At 43.0% G+C, this 15,628-nt stretch overlaps 1 protein-coding gene across 1 annotated transcript in view; it reads left to right on the plus strand.

The window, feature by feature from the left end:
* The first annotated feature begins 509 nt into the window (after positions 1–509).
* The window catches only part of KANK1 (KN motif and ankyrin repeat domains 1), a 145,732-nt gene continuing 130,613 nt past the window's right edge, over positions 510–15,628 (plus strand). The window contains exon 1 of the mRNA XM_039362299.1: positions 510–857. The gene's annotated coding sequence lies outside the window, so the exon portion shown is untranslated. The remainder of the gene's footprint in view (positions 858–15,628) is intronic.

Here is a 15,628-nt window from a genome sequence, read left to right on the forward strand (position 1 = left end):
AATTAAACCTATTCCGGATGCTTTCATGGGACTCATTTCTCAGATTCAGCATCCAGGACACTTAAGGACAAAAAAAAAAAAAAAAAAAATCGATCTCCTTACAATTAATTAGATTGCTACCTTAAGGAAGTATTAAAGCCAACCTGTAAATACATTCCAAGTTTTGAATCGTGCAGAACTTTTATTCCGGCCAGCCATCATTTCCTTGCTGCTGCTGCTGCTACTACCACTACTATTACTACAACTACTACTACTATTATTACATTTGCCCCGGCTGAACCATCGTTTCTCTGAAGGACGCCGACGATCCCCTCGTCCAAACAAGTTTGCCGTTCCGTGATCCGGTGTCCTCCTCCCCCCACCCCAGATCAGCTGCAATTTCCACCCCCCCGCATTCCCCCCCCGCGGGTTAAGTCGCCATGTGATCGGAGATTCCTGCTCCATGGAATCCCCGCCGGCGAAGGAGGCGGGAGAGCTAGTGCACCGCGTGGGGTTGGGGCCGGAGCGCGCAGCCGCAGTGCGGACCAGCCGGTGTGTGCGAGTGTGGAGCGAGCGAACGAGCACGAACTGCTACAAAAGAAGCGCGAGCGGAGTTTGCAGGCTCAACTCCGAGGCGGCGTCAGCTTCTGTTGGACGGCGATTCCTCGGGCTCGCTCTCCCTCCCTCCTCTCGCAGTCCTCTCCGCGCCCGTCGGGTGGGCTTTGACGGTGGAAACAACCGGTGCCTGGCACGTCTCTTCCCCGGAGGAGCCGCCTGCTCCAGGACCTCCCCTCCCCCGCGCTGCCCTCGCCTCGGGACTGGCACGGCACCGCCGCCGCCTCCCCCACTCCTGTCCTTACAGGTTAAAGCGCAGCGAGGTGAGTTGAACTCTTTCTCCGCGGGACGGGACGGGACGGGACCGGGGGGGGGAGGGAGGAAATCCGCCGGGAGTTGCTTTAGGAAGCAAACGGGAGGCGGGAAAGAAGGAGCGCTGCGCGTCGCCTGGATGGAGGTGGCCGGGTTGGATCGCCCGGGGATCCCTCGGTGCGACTCGGCTGGGAGGCGGCGCGCGGGGAGACCCACCCGCGCCTCGGTCCTTTTTTCTTTTTCCTTGGAAAATGTGAGCTGAGGGCAGCCAAGTATAAAGAAAACATAACTTTGGGAAGGAGTTAGGGATTTTCCCCAACTCGGCTCTTTTTCTGTCTCCCTCCTGTTGGCGCTAATCGCCCGTTCCTGGCTCGCCTCCTCTTTCCGTGCGTTTGTCCCCCCTGAGGTTAAAAAAAAAAAAAAAAAAGCCGGGCTTTTGCTTTGCTCAGGTGGCTGCTCGCAAAGCCTCGGACTCTGCACGTTTATCCCCCACCTCCCTCCTCTTCTCTCCCTCCCCGCCCCCGGTTCTTGCTCCGGGTTCCCCTTCACTTGACATTGCAACCGGTAGGGCCCTGAGGGAGCGCAGCGGCCGGGAGTGGGTGACTTTCCTCGGCACGTTTCTTTTCTCCCCTCTCCAAAATCTCTTTTGTCGCCTCACCTTCTCCCTCCGTTCTTGGGCTGAGGGAGGCTTTTGTTCGGGAAACATCAAAGGGACTTTGATGGGGGTGGGGGGGTGGGAAAGAAGAGAAGACATAATTTTGAAGGCAAAATTTCTCTTAGCACTTCATTGCCTGTCAACGCTGGCTTGGCGCCTCCTTCTCTCTCTCTTCCCCCCCCCCCCGTCCCAAAACGCGCTTTTCCTATATGAGAAAAAAGAATGAAACTTTATTTCCCTCCCTCCTTCCTGGCTGCTGTGTACAGTGAATTGCCTAATTAATGAAGCAGCTTATTATACATGGCTGGGAGCAGATTGATCTGCTTAGAGTTATTATTGAAACCAGATAACTATCTTGAGCAGTCTGCTGCCAGTCTTGGAAGGCTAATGTATTACCTATAGTTGTTTTAAAGTTAAACTTTCAAAGCTATATTACCTGTAGTTGTTTTAAAGTTAAACTTTCAAAGCTAAAGACTGAGATTCCCTTGTTTGCCATCTTAAAAGCCCTGTTACTGGCCAACTCTGGAAATGCGTGTCTTATTTATTCAGTTAAAGAAAACATATTTTTGAAAATTGTCCATAAGTTTAGGCCACTTTAGTGTCTCTTAACAAGTGTGGGTACTTATACCTGTAGGAAAAATGGTGAAAATGGACCTCAATAGTTTATGAAAGAATGTATCTTAGTCCACTTGGAGACTTCAGTAAGGTATAGAACAGTGGTTCTTAACCTTTTTAATGCCGTGACCCCCAACCGGTTGTAAGTTGAGGACTACCCAACCGGTCGTAAGTCAAGGACTTTCCCTGCCCGGGAGCACCGTGCATGCGTGGTGCCACCCCCTGCGCCGGTGGAGACAACTTGCAGCACAGTTTGAAGAATGGGACTTTTGGTGGGCTCATCAGGGCAGAGACAGTCTGGACAATTCCTATTGGCTTTTGAAAGCCAATAGAATTAGACTCTATTCAAGAGAGTCTATTCTATTGGCTTTCAAAAGCCAATAGACTAAAAGGGAGTAGCACAGCTAAGAAAAAGGGGGAAAAAATGGCGGACTGCGTTGTTTGGTGACCCCCGTGAAATGGTTGAGAACCACTGGTATAGAAGGTACTTAACTTATTCCTGCTTGAAAGTGAAAAATATTTAAGTTTAGCCTTTGTCAAGTGTACTTAAGGAGAACAATTTTAATCTAGGCTTTTGATTATTTCTGCAAAACCAACTCACAATTTTTATATGAGGGATAGTGTGCTTATCATGGGCATTTCCAAACAGTAGTTTTCATTCAGGTTGCACCTTACCCACATTCTTCACAAACGGATTTGTGACTGACCTTCTCTATTGTCTTAATCTGACCAACAAATCCTGAGAAACTGGCAGGGAATAAATATCACAAGCCAATCAGTTCTTCTAGCTAATGAATAAAAGCAAACTAAAAATGCTCCTTCAGGTAGAGGTCATACCTCAGCCTGTGTTATTTTCTTGACAATAATGTGGAAATGGTTTGCCCTTACATTATTTCAAGGAGTTTTGGGGACTTCCTAGTCTAGTTTACAGCCTCAAGATTTCCTGATAGTCTTCCATTCAAGTAGTCATGATTAGTTAGGTGCTGCCCCCTAGAGGACGGCTGACCAATAAAATTCACACCGTGGGATTCAAACAGTATCCCAACCCCCTCAATTGTCACTGCTGTTGAAATAACAAAATAATTTCTGTACTCTACCCAAAAGATACTAGAAACCATCTTACCAGTACATGTTGTTTCCATTTGTCTTGCCATTTGCCAAATAAAATAGTTGTTTTGTGGCAGAAGTTATTCTCTAAAGGTAAAACTCCTTCTGTTAGCTGTGATGGTAGAGAATAGCAGGAGGCCGGTAGCTGTAATCATGATTAGAAGTTGCAGGGTGGAGTTTCGGCATGGAAGAGGGAAGAGCAAGAGAGAATATTGACTTCCATTTGGCTTTTGAATCAAACCAGGCACTTTTTACATATGCTAGACCAGGGGTAGGCAACCTTGGCTCTTTTATGACTCGTGGATTTCAACTCCCAGAATTCCTGAGCCAGCCATGCTGAGGGGAAAGGGAAAGTTTCCAAGCTGAGCCATGCTGGCTCAGGAATTCTGGGAGTTGAAGTCCACGAGTCATAAAAGAGCCAACGCTGCCTACCCCTGTGCTAGACAGACCCTGGGTAACAGACCCTGTGCAAAGTTAGTTTCATCACTCTGGTCCTTCTTTTTTGGAAGGGCTCCTGATCATAAATCCTTTGGCCTGATGCTTGGACTAGGTTCAAGTACATAAAGTTCAATATTCTTCATTGTCCTCCAGTGGACATTTAGTTGGGTGGCCTTCCAACAAATCATTTATATTCTTTGTTATATATTTGTATCTATTGTTTGTTGCCAATGGTGTCTCTACAAGTGTTAGGGTTGGTGTTGGTTTTTCACTGTGTAATCCTCTGGAGATTCCCTTCTCTGAAATTAAGAGTAAGTATAGTGTGTTACTAATTTCAAAGAACTATGGGATAAAGTGAGTAGTCACAGAGGGGGATTGCATGTCTTAGGACTCAGAGTATAGTCCAGGGGTAGGCAACTTCGGCTCTTTTATGACTCATGGACTTCAACTCCCAGAATTCCTGAGTCAGCTATAGCTGACTCAGGAATTCTGGGAGTTGAAGTCCATGAGTCATAAAAGAGCCGAGGTTGCCTACCCCTGTTATAGTCTGTTTGCGGCTGAGATGTAAGAAATAATGGTAAAAAACTGGGAAATTCTGAAATGCCGATCCTCAGGAGATGCCTTGGGTGCTCTTTCTCTCTTATGTGTTTACATGGTTTTGAAAGCTTATTTGTTCAGACAGGTTTTTAACACATTGTGGTCAATGGTTGCTTAAAAGCTTCGGCTTTTAAAAAGCTATTTTTGCTAAAGTGTTTACTGTTTTGATTGTTTCATTTACATAGTGGTACTTGTTTTTTTAATAACTGAAGTTATGAAATGTGTGTTACATTAATTCTTTAAAGTTATTTCTTTGAAAATTATCAGAAATACTGTAATTATTTACTAATAAATTTTGCATAGTTTGTAAAGTTCAATTGGGTGAAATGGTGCATCATAGGGCAACAATTTTTGAATCAGTGCACCTCAAATGGGCTAACACAGGGGTGTCAAACTCACAACGTCACTTGTTGAATCGTGACTTTTTTTCCTTTGCTGGCAATGGATGGGCGTTGTTTTGGCACGATGCATCCAGCCCACGGGCCAGCAGTTTGACACCCCTGGGCTAACATATGAAATGTATCTTTCAGCTCACATAAAACCAGACAGAAAAAATGACTACATGAACTAATTCTGTTTTATTATAAAGCCACATGAACAGCATGTTGCAAGTCTGAAAGTACAAACTTCCCACTGCTACTTTTTAACTGCTTAGCCTTAGTCCAATATGGCGGGTCCTTCCTGAGTTTCTTTGACAGCAAAACCACTGGGAGCTTCTGCCTCTCTGTTTCCTAGGCAGCTTCTCTTCCCCTAATTTTTTCAGGTCATCCACAGATTCCATTCAGACAAAGTTGCGGCTGCTGCTGTGCTGCTGTGTCATTTGATTGTCAGTTCCAATGCTCCTTGCCATCTTCCTACAAGGAAAATCAATGGGAAGGCCAGCAGAGTCACTCCCGCTCCCACTGCTTTTTTGCCCACCTGTGGTCATTCTGTTTCTCTGTTTAGGTAAGGAAATGTCTGTGAAATTATGACCCAATGGTTACAGGTTGTCTAGTGGTAACTGATTTCCAGTTCAGTCAAATTACATTTAAAGTATTTTAGTTTGAAGCACTTTAAATTAAAACTCTATTTGTATAGGAGAAGAGCTGTACTTCACTCTATCTTTCCTTGTGAAGAATGCTTATCATCCTCTATAATTCCTCCCCCCCCCCAAGTATTTCCTTTTTCATAGTTTTTAAGGATGCTAACTGTAATTGCTTTTTGCTTCTCTATGGTATAAATCAGATTTTTGAAACAACAACTCCCTTGAAAACCTCATTGCATGTTGTTATTGTTGCACTGATTATGGAATTGGTTTGTTTGATGTGGCTTCTAGCATGGTGCTAACTATTTAGGCTGTATAGTACTTCAGAGTGCCCAGGGCCTTATCCACAGCTCCATAAAGCAGCTCTGTTTTTCCAAGATGCCAGTAGCAGCTGCATGGAGCTCTATGTATGCACATGCAGGAATGTAAACTTTTTGTTTCTTTCTCATTTTTGTGAGTTAAGGATACTTGGCAGTTTGCTGGTACCATGAAGGTATATTTATATATCTCTCCTTTCCAGTCAGGGATCTTCTGTTTTTTTCACCTAGCTGCTCTAGCAGTTTGGGTGGATTTTAGCCAATGCAATGCAATTCTGTAGTTTTTGGATGTGATTGCACAGGGAAGGCTAAAAATTAACCCAGGCCATATAAATGATTTATCTGAGCAGTTTATCGTATAACCATTTATTAATTAAAGACCATACATTGCATGAAGCTGCATGCTAGTGGAATTGTGCAAGAAGTAGATTGTTTATATGAATAAGAGAATTAACTAGTTTATCTTCTGTAGTTGAGCCTAGTGATAGCTAAACAAGGTGAATGTGTTTATTTTGAACTCTGTAATCCTTCATTTACCATCACAATTGGAACAAGAATTTCTGTTGCTAAACAAGACAGTAAGTTGTGCCCGATTTTTTCACAGTGGGCTTTTCCTTTTGAACTGAGGCTGTACTTGTCATTTGGATACAGTGTATGAAGAAAGAGGACTGTAGTGGTTATAACCAGGGGTAGGCAACCTTGGCTCTTTTATGACTCGTGGACTTCAACTCCCAGAATTCCTGAGCCAGCTGTGCTGGCTCAGGAATTCTGGGAGTTGAAGTCCACGAGTCATAAAAGAGCCAAGGTTGCCTACCCCTGGTTATACAGTAGTCTATGTTTCTATAGTTAATATAGAGTATAAATAGCAATTCAGTTCTAGTGAATCAGCAACCTGTCCTGCTTAGTATACTAATCTTCGGCTTACAATCATTTGGTTAGTGATCGCTCAAAGTTACAACACTGAGAAAAGGGACTTATGACCATTCTTCACACTTGCGACCATTGCTGTATCTGCATGGTCATGTGATGAAGATTTATGAATCCTATGGATTCAGCCTGCTACATTCCATCCCATCCATAAACTCCAGGATTGGGTTTGGGATGGAAACTCTAGGAGCTTTTGCAGGGCCAAGCTAAAACGCACTACCCCAATTACATCTTCCCAGGCAAAAAAAAAAACCACTGTCTCAGCTATATGGTATCAGATTGAGCAACTACACCCCCAAAACATTTTTCCTGGAAAACTGCACTGCCAGCTATAAAACATTTGGAAGGCAAAGGAATAAATAATAAGCAGAGAGATAAGTAGAGTTCTGTGAGAGCATTCTTGTCGAGGACTCAGGCTTCTTTTATCTAACTGTTCCTTGTTTAGCGGTTCTGCCTCCTGTCCCTCAAAGCCATTCTTCTTTCATCTATAGAAAGTGAGGGTTGTGGGACCCCATTCTGCTATAGTTCCATTCCTTCCTGAGTGGGTGGTTTCTACAGAGGGATGTGTAATAAGAAAGATTGAGCCTGTGGGTATTCCAGCAGTCCAATAACCCAGGACTTGAATATTTCCCCATCGTCTAACATTTACATGAAATCATTTGGGGAATAGTTTGGATATAATACTATCTCTATTCCAGACCAAATGAGAGATACAGGAAAATTTGTGACCTGGATCGTGACAAACTTAATCCAAAGAAGATACAGTGGTGTTAACCCAAAAATCAACTGAAGCCAAAGGATTGTCTCTTCTGCTGAACTCATAGCTCAGTGATAGCGAACCTTTCAGAGACCGAGTGCCCAAACTGCAACCCAAAACCCACTTATGCATCGTTGAGTGCCGGGTGGGTGTGGCCCATTGGCTGGGTGTAGCCCATTGGGTGGGCGTGACTGTGGTGGTAACGGCAGACTGGGTGGGACTAAAAGGTTCAATCTATCAATTCCAACTTTGCAAGAGGAAATTGACTATTGAACCTTTTTTTTTTTGCACACGGCAGCGGAGGCCTAAAGCGAAAAGGTTTTATAAAACCCAGCTGAAGGCCTAGGACTGGGGCAACGGTGCGTGTGCCCACAGAAAGGGCTCTTCGTGCTGCCTCTGGCACCCGTGCCATAGGTTCGCCACCACTGTCATAGCTCCTGCTGAAACAACAAGTAGAACTGTGATCTTTGCCTTTACCTAGCTATTAGGTGATGGATCAGTTATGGCTCATCAGAAGCACAGGCAACAGTCACTCATGCCGTTCTTACCACTTGGTTGGACTACTGAAATTTGGTCTATGTGGAGTTGCCCTTGAAGACCACCTGGAAACTTCACATGGTATAAAATGCAGCTATAGTGTTACTAACAGGAACAGCCCAATATTGTCATATAATGCCAATACTATGGGAATTGTATTGGTTTTGAGCTTGTTTCTGGGTGGAATTCAAGTAGTGATGTTCTACAATGCTAGTAACTTACACTGTTTGGGACACAAGTATCTGTGAAGCCTTTTGCTCCATCTAGAACCTGCCTGCTCAAGGTAGGCCAGCAATCTGTCCGGGTTCATGTCAGAAGTGCTTTCAGAAGCAATGATTATGTATTGGTAGTCCCCACTTTCCACGAGGTGCAGTGGGAAGGGAAATATTCTGCTGAAGCTCTTCTCCCCAGAAATAAAATAGGTTTATTCACTATTAACATTCATAAAGCTTGTTCAGACCTTGGTATTTATTTAGTCAGACCTTCAGGGACTGAAAATTGATGAAAAATGTACTTGGGACATTTGTTGATGCTTTTTAAAATTACCGTACTGCTAAAAAGCTTTTGGAAGCCACAGATTGTGTTGGTTGAAACAGCATAAAGACACCTGCCATAATAATTAAAATCCTTAGGGAGCATAGTGTCTCAGAAAAAGATAGATCTTTATATTTTGTTTTTGCATTTATCCAACATTAGTCTCTGTATGTTGCCTGGACTGAGACCCAATTTATCCTTTTGGCTCAGGTAACTTCTAGATAATCCTTTCAGGTGTAGTGGTGAAAAAAGTTCTCCAATATGCAGATGATTTAAATCTAGTGACTTTATGTAGATGCAGCCAAGGCAAATTCTGATGGGAAGAACAGAAACCTTCCAGTATAATAATCTGAGGGGTATACCTAAAATTTGTTGTAAGATAACACCACTTATTCCTAGGGATTCTCTGGTAGGTCATATCAAATCCACAAGATATTAAATTAAGTTGGATGATTTCCCTGCATGCCTCTATTTAATCAGAATAATTAATGCTCTTTCCAGGTTATGCATTAATGCTGATTACGTATCCATTTATTTTGGTTGGGAAGGAATATGGTATAGCTTAGTGTGCTATATGAATATAATCATTGTGGGTTGTATACTACAATTTATGACATTGTATAATGCAGCCAGTTGTTGTTCAGTGCTATAAATGGATGGTTGAACAACACTATGTAGATATGATTACTGCAATATGCAAATGAAATTTTTTCTTTAGGATATAGGAAAACTTTCTAGTCCTGCCTTAGACATGAAGCCAACTAGTGGACCTTTGGCCATCACTTTCTTTTGGTCTTAGGAAAATCCTAGCCAAGAAAACTGCAGGCATTTGTATAAGTAGTCTCTGAGAACTGAAAAAAACCCACTCATTTCCATGGCTATATAATTCATTACTTCTGCATATCAGTTTATGATCAATAATAATAATAATAATAATAGTAATAAATAATAATAAAGTTGGAAGGGACCTTGGAGATCATCTAGTCCAGTGTTTCTCAACCTTGACAATTTTAAGGCATGTGGACTTCAACTCCCAGAATTCCACAGCCAGCAGCTGGGAGTTGAAGTCCACATGCCTTAAAATTGTCAAGGTTGAGAAACACTGATCTAGTCCAACCCCCTGCTCAGGCAGGAAACCCTATACCATTTCAGACAAATGGCTGTCCAGTCTCTTCTTAAAAACTTCCAGTGTTGGAGCATTCACATTTATTTAAGGTAAATATATTATTTGGTCTGTAGTCCAGATCTTCTCATAACACCTGGCACTTCAGTGCCCATTAAGACTTCTTTGATAGAAACTAAAAACATGCCTGTTTTTATTAATAAATGAAACAAATAATTACCATCAGCTTTTCTTTTATTTTTCTAAATTGTAATATCCGTGGCCTTCTATGTTTCCTCTGTGTGGCCTGCCTTAAATAATAGATGTAGGAACTGAAATGAAAACTCTCTAATGAAGAATTCGCTTGGTAACTGATGCAAGCTTTTCCCCCCCTTTGTGACTGCTTATATTGCAGCAGAGATAACATTATCAGAAATGGGCAGTAGTTTGTCAGTTTGTATAAAACCAATCAGTTAATTGAGAGCAGTTATAAATTTAAGCTGTTGGTAGCACTTGTTAATGTTCATTAATCATTTATTTAATTGAATTAAATAATGTAGTTTAATAAGAGTTGTATATATACGTTTATATTAACCATTCTTACTTGCTGTAATTTTTTGATTGAAGGAATAAACCTATGAGATTGTGAGGTAAAGTTAAGGAAAAAATGTGGGTAACCTTATTTTAGCTCTGTCCCTTAAAATAATATGTCCATGTATGGTAGTATGTATAATTTGCCAGCGGGCCTGAGGAACCTAGAAGTGAGATGGAGCCCATCAAATGACTCATTGGACTGTGCGTTGTTGCCGGGAGGGGTGAGTAGGGGATTATTATTTTCTATTTTCGTTTTTTTCTTACACTATGTTTTTATTGCTTACAAGCTGCCAATAGTCACTATTAGTGTGTAGGTGGCTATATACATTTTATAAATAAATAAATAATAAATAAAAAAAATGTGACTGCATTTTACTATGTTTTTGCTGGGAAAAAAAGGACATTTATTCCCTGTTTTTGGCAAAACCAGCCCATTGTGAACAATTTGCTTTTTTAAACAACCATTATTGGATTAATGGGATATTTGCCACCCTCTTTGATTTTGATTAACTCTCTTTTCTTTAAATTTCCAGAGCATTCTGGTAACTTTTATCTCTTAAACAATGAAGATAAATTTATTGTTACCTTTAGTTGTTTTCTTTTATTGTTGCACATCTTGTGTTAAATACATTCCCAAATATTTAATTTTTTTTGACTATTTGAAGGTTTGGGGGTTTTTTTTCTGTTAAGTTTTTATTTAGCACTTTAGTCTTTTCTCTATTTTCAACCCTGCCATTTCTCCAAATTCTTCTACTTTCTCCATAATTTAACGCTCGTTTCAAGCAGTTCTTCCAATATAGTTTGTATTTTTCATCTTTTATCTCCAGTCCTTTAATTTCTATATATTGCCTGAATTGTGTTGTTTGTTTTATTGAATGTACTTTTATTGGTCAGTGACTGGAATAAGGTTTCTGTCTGTCTGCCTCAGAAAACATCACTACCTTTACCTTTATAGTGCTATATACTATCAGAGCAAAGTAACATTCATTTTCTGGTAAGGGAATCTGGATGTGAGCAATATTGTTTATGTGAGCAATAAATACGTAAACAATATCATATATTGTTTACGTATTTATTTTGTGTCCGAAAGCATCAGAGTCAGAATGACCTGCTACTTTTCACAATTGCAATTTGGTCCTAGGCCAGTGTTTCTCAACCTTGACAATTTTAAGGCATGTGGACTTCAACTCCCAGAATTCCACAGCCAGCAATGCTGGCTGTGGAATTCTGGGAGTTGAAGTCCTCATGCCTTAAAATTGTCAAGGTTGAAAAACACTGGCCTAGGCAATCACTCATTAATTATAAAGTGATTTACAACAACTTCCTTTACTTGAGGAGTAGCAAGATTCAGTAAAAATGTGGGAACAGAGGTCTTTATGCAAACAACAGCAGTCACAGTTATGTAACTTTTCAACTCTAATTGGATTACTTTTTTTAATGTTCTGAAGAAAATAACACAAAAAGGCATGAAAGCTTTTGTTTTCCACTCAAGTCGTAATTAAGTGAGATGTTACCAAAAATAGAAGATGGGGAAGAAACAAGGTCTGATCTCCAAACTGCGTGTACCACTCTTATGATACACGCAGGCTGGCAGAGGCGATGGAGGGCAAGGCAATCAAAAGGGCAGAGATGGGGGGAGATAGGTTGGTGGGGGGAGTTGAAGAAGCGGCATTCCTTTACTTTACCAAGGCTCAGGACTGGAAGGAACCAAATCGGTTATAGTTTAGATTGGGGTGGGTCCTCACCCAATGATTGGTATGATTTGGTTAATGACAGTGCAGTGCCAGCATTGCTGTTGCTAAGTAGTGCAGTCACATAACACTGTGCTTTATGACTGCATAACTTAGAACAGCAGTTCTGTCCCAATTCTTTGTAACTCAAGGACTGTCTGTATTCAGACATTTAAAAACGATGATGGAGTAAGACACTTGAAGAGTCTTCAGATGTTACTCAAATTATATTTTCCAGTAGCTTCAGTCAGTACAATCAGTAGTGAAGGATGTTGGTAGCTGTATTTCAGCATCATCTCGTGGGCCACCCATCTTAATTTCTAGTTTAAAGCTTCAGAGACTGTACTGTGTTGAAATGGGATACAACTTTATTGAATTGAGCTTTCACATGCAGCTGTTTTGAAGTTCTGCCTGAAGCTAGTATGTTCAAACTTTCTCCTGATTTCTGAACAGCCATTAAGTATCTTAATTAGAAATGCTGCAGGAATTTCCCAGTTTATTTTGCTTCTAATAAATCTAAGCTTATGTTCTTAGGACGTTCATATGTAATCCAAGTATATCCTCCTATATGACAAGAGCCATTTTTTTTTTATTCTTTCACTGCTTTACTACACTATTGATTGCTAGGAAAGATTCTAAACCATGTCTAGACAGCAAAATTCCTCGGTTTACTTTAAAAGAATAAGGAAACAATAACTGTGGCTTCATATCAAAAGATTTAAATATTGGCAGCTTTTGCTGCCTTTCTGTGATAGTAAAAAGAATGCCTTGGAATAACTGATGAGTGATTCAGATGCTTTGCACCACAAAAGGAAAGCGATTTTATTAATGTCTGTGCAAAGAACGTTGTGAATGTTTGGTTGAGCATGGAAGTTCTATAGTGTTAAACATTTTAAAGGAATAAAATACTTAACTGTGTGCAAAAAAAAGTATAGGATTGAGAGATGTAGGACCATCTGTCCTTTTCTAGCAGGTCCTATTTGGAACAGCCACTGACTTTGGGGACAAATAGTCAACTATAACCCTGGATCATTCGTTGTCATCCAGTGATGCCATTAGCAACCTTCCCTTTTCCCCTTGGGAAAAAAAATAGCAATATTTGATTGTTTTGCTCCCAGTTTTCATGGTGGTTGTCCTCCCAATTAAAAAAGTTTTGACTTCCGTGTACGTGGAGATTGTGGAAAAGGAGGCATGTACAGTAGTGGCAGATGAAATGACAATGGAGGTAGTAATAGGGATGGAGATAACTGGTATAGCCATGAAGTAAGTGTGAAATGTCCAATATATTCTGAAAATTGAAAGTGGCATTAGTCACATGAATCTGGAACAGTTTACCTGTCTTCTGGGGAGCAATGTGATACACTGAGCACACATGAACACAGCATGAGGGCAGTGCAAGACTATTAAAATGAGCAACAGATTAAAGCCAGTATACATTAATTATACATTCTGCTAGATAATAAATGGATGTTTATGCTGAAAATGTAAAGAAGGCAGAGGAATTTAGAAATAAAATCCACAAATAAATTTCCATCTGCATTAAGTGGAAAAACACAACACACAATGTTTAATATCTGTGTTGATATTCAAAATAGTGTTTAAAGTATTGTAAAAAGAAGTAATTATTTCACGGAGACAGTGTTGAGTGCCCTCTCGCCTCCCAATAAAATGTGCTTGACAGGTGCTGGTCTAAGTGATATTTGAGGAAAAGTTGCTTTTCCATCTCTTGAAATAACAGTTCACTACCTTATTTATATCAGTTACAAAAGATACATTAAGGGAAAATTGTGGGTTGATATTTTTCCTTCAAGGCAAATTAAAGCATATTACTTTTACTGGAAAGTAGAATAATCTTTCTGTGTGTATAAACTTAGAAATCTGTTGTATTAAAGGAAACTTCTAGTCCAGGGGTTGGCAACCTGAAACAGTGAAAGAGCCACTTGGACCCGTTTCCCTCACACAAAAAAACCCTGGGAGCCGCAAAATGTGTGTGCGCATATGCGCGCACGCGCAAAACAAAGGACTTGATTGAAGAGTGGAGCTTAAGGCGAGACATGCGCCAGCCCTGCCCCCCCCATCCAGCTCTGGTATGGACGGCTCTGCTGTCCTGGCTTCTCCTCCCCTCCCCGCGCTCTCCCTCTCTGGGACTTTCTTCTTTCCGCCTTTTGGCACGAAGGTTCCCAGGGAGCGGAGGAGGAGGCTGACGGGGAGAAGGAGCTGCTGCGGCAAATCTTCTGAGGTGGCAGCAAATGGCCGCTCGGGCTCGCCTATCTCAGCCTGCTGTGGGAGGCTGGAGTTGAGGCTTCTGGCTCGCTCTGGGGGGGGGGTGCTCGGAAAAGAGAGGATGAGAAGCGGAAAGTGGGAGAAAGGATTTCTTCCAGCTCTCTGGGGTTCTTTCGCTGGGAGGGTAAGGAAGCAGCAGTTCTGCTCCATGGGAGGTGGGAGCAGGCAGCCTCTCCTTCAAACTTTGCCAAGTGACTCCAAAAGCGAAGCGAGCTCCGAGTCCCCAGAATGTCAACTTTGCAAAAGAGGGAGGCGGTGGTGAAATTAAAATAAAACGGGGTGGAGGTTGAGGAAACCCAGCAAAAGCAAGAAAGGCAAGATCAGGGAGAGGAAGAAAGCTTTTGGAGCTTGTGCATAGACATAGATGACTCCTCCTCGTCTCCTGCCCTTGCTGCATCTCCTGTGGAGACGCGTTTGCATCTCTCTCTGTCTCTCTCTCCCCCACTCAAAGCCATCCTGCAGCTTGATCATTGAAGCAATTTCAATCGGCCCCTTCATTACCAAGCGTCCCCATGGAAGTCAATGGAGGTCCACGGCGACTCGAAAGGCCAGCCGTGGCGCTTCCAAGTCCGTTGGTTTTACCGGCGAGCCACCACCTTAGCCTCCTCAGCTTTGGCATCAACACAGATCAATGAGCAGGAGGATTGATTAGTGCGGGTCTTTCCTGACCAAAGTAGCAGTGGTTGGAATGGGACCTTGCCTGATCTTTTGTCCAAACTCAGCCAGGTGGGTCCCTTGGCCTTTTGAGTCGCTGCAGACCTCCATTGACTTCCATGGGGACGCTTGGCAATGAAGGGGCCTTGAAACTCCTTCAAGGATGGAGCTGCAGGATGGCTTTGAGCGGCAGAGAGAGACACAGAGATGCAAATGCGTCTCCACAGGAGATGCAGCAAGGGCAGGAGACGAGGCGGTGGCTCGCTGGTAAACCAACGGACTTGGAGGTGCTGCAGCTTTCTGGGACACCCAGCTTGGGGTCTTACAGAAGACCCAGCCCGGGCCCAATTCTCTGCCCTGCCCATCTGGAGACCCCACCACAGTCCCCACTGTAAACAAGCCTGCAGGATACTCGGGGGGGGAAGCCCAGCACCAGGCCATGGGGGGAGCCGGGCTCCCAGGACCCCCTGCCCCAAGGAGAGGAACTCCCCCGGCCAATATGCACCAATCCTTCCAGGCGGCGCTTCTTCCTTCCAGTTCTGGGGCTCTACAGCGCCCGGCTTCCTCTCCCCCCCATCCCCAAGCCAGGCTCCCCAGGAAGCCGTGGGACCCCAGCAGGTGTGGGGATGGGCTGGGGAGGGGTTCTCCTGCTCCAGTTGGGTACCCCCTCTTTTCAGAAACAGCACCCGAAAGGAAAGAAAGGACGGAGCAAGCTTCACCTGCGGGGGATCCAGTGCTCGTTGCCTACCTACCTTTCCCGGGCGGGGATTGCCAGCCCCAGCAGATCCACCGGGCTGGCGAGAGGTCCCTTGAGAGAGCAGCTGCCATCGCCTCTCCTCCCATCTCCCGGTGGGCTTCAGGGGAAGCGCAGGACTTCGGGGGGCCGTTCCTGTTCAAAGCGAGCGGTGCAC

The sequence above is a fragment of the Crotalus tigris genome, unplaced genomic scaffold, assembly GCF_016545835.1.
Source record: "Crotalus tigris isolate CLP2741 ecotype Arizona unplaced genomic scaffold, ASM1654583v1 scf7180000019422.807890, whole genome shotgun sequence".
NCBI lineage: Eukaryota > Metazoa > Chordata > Lepidosauria > Squamata > Viperidae > Crotalus > Crotalus tigris.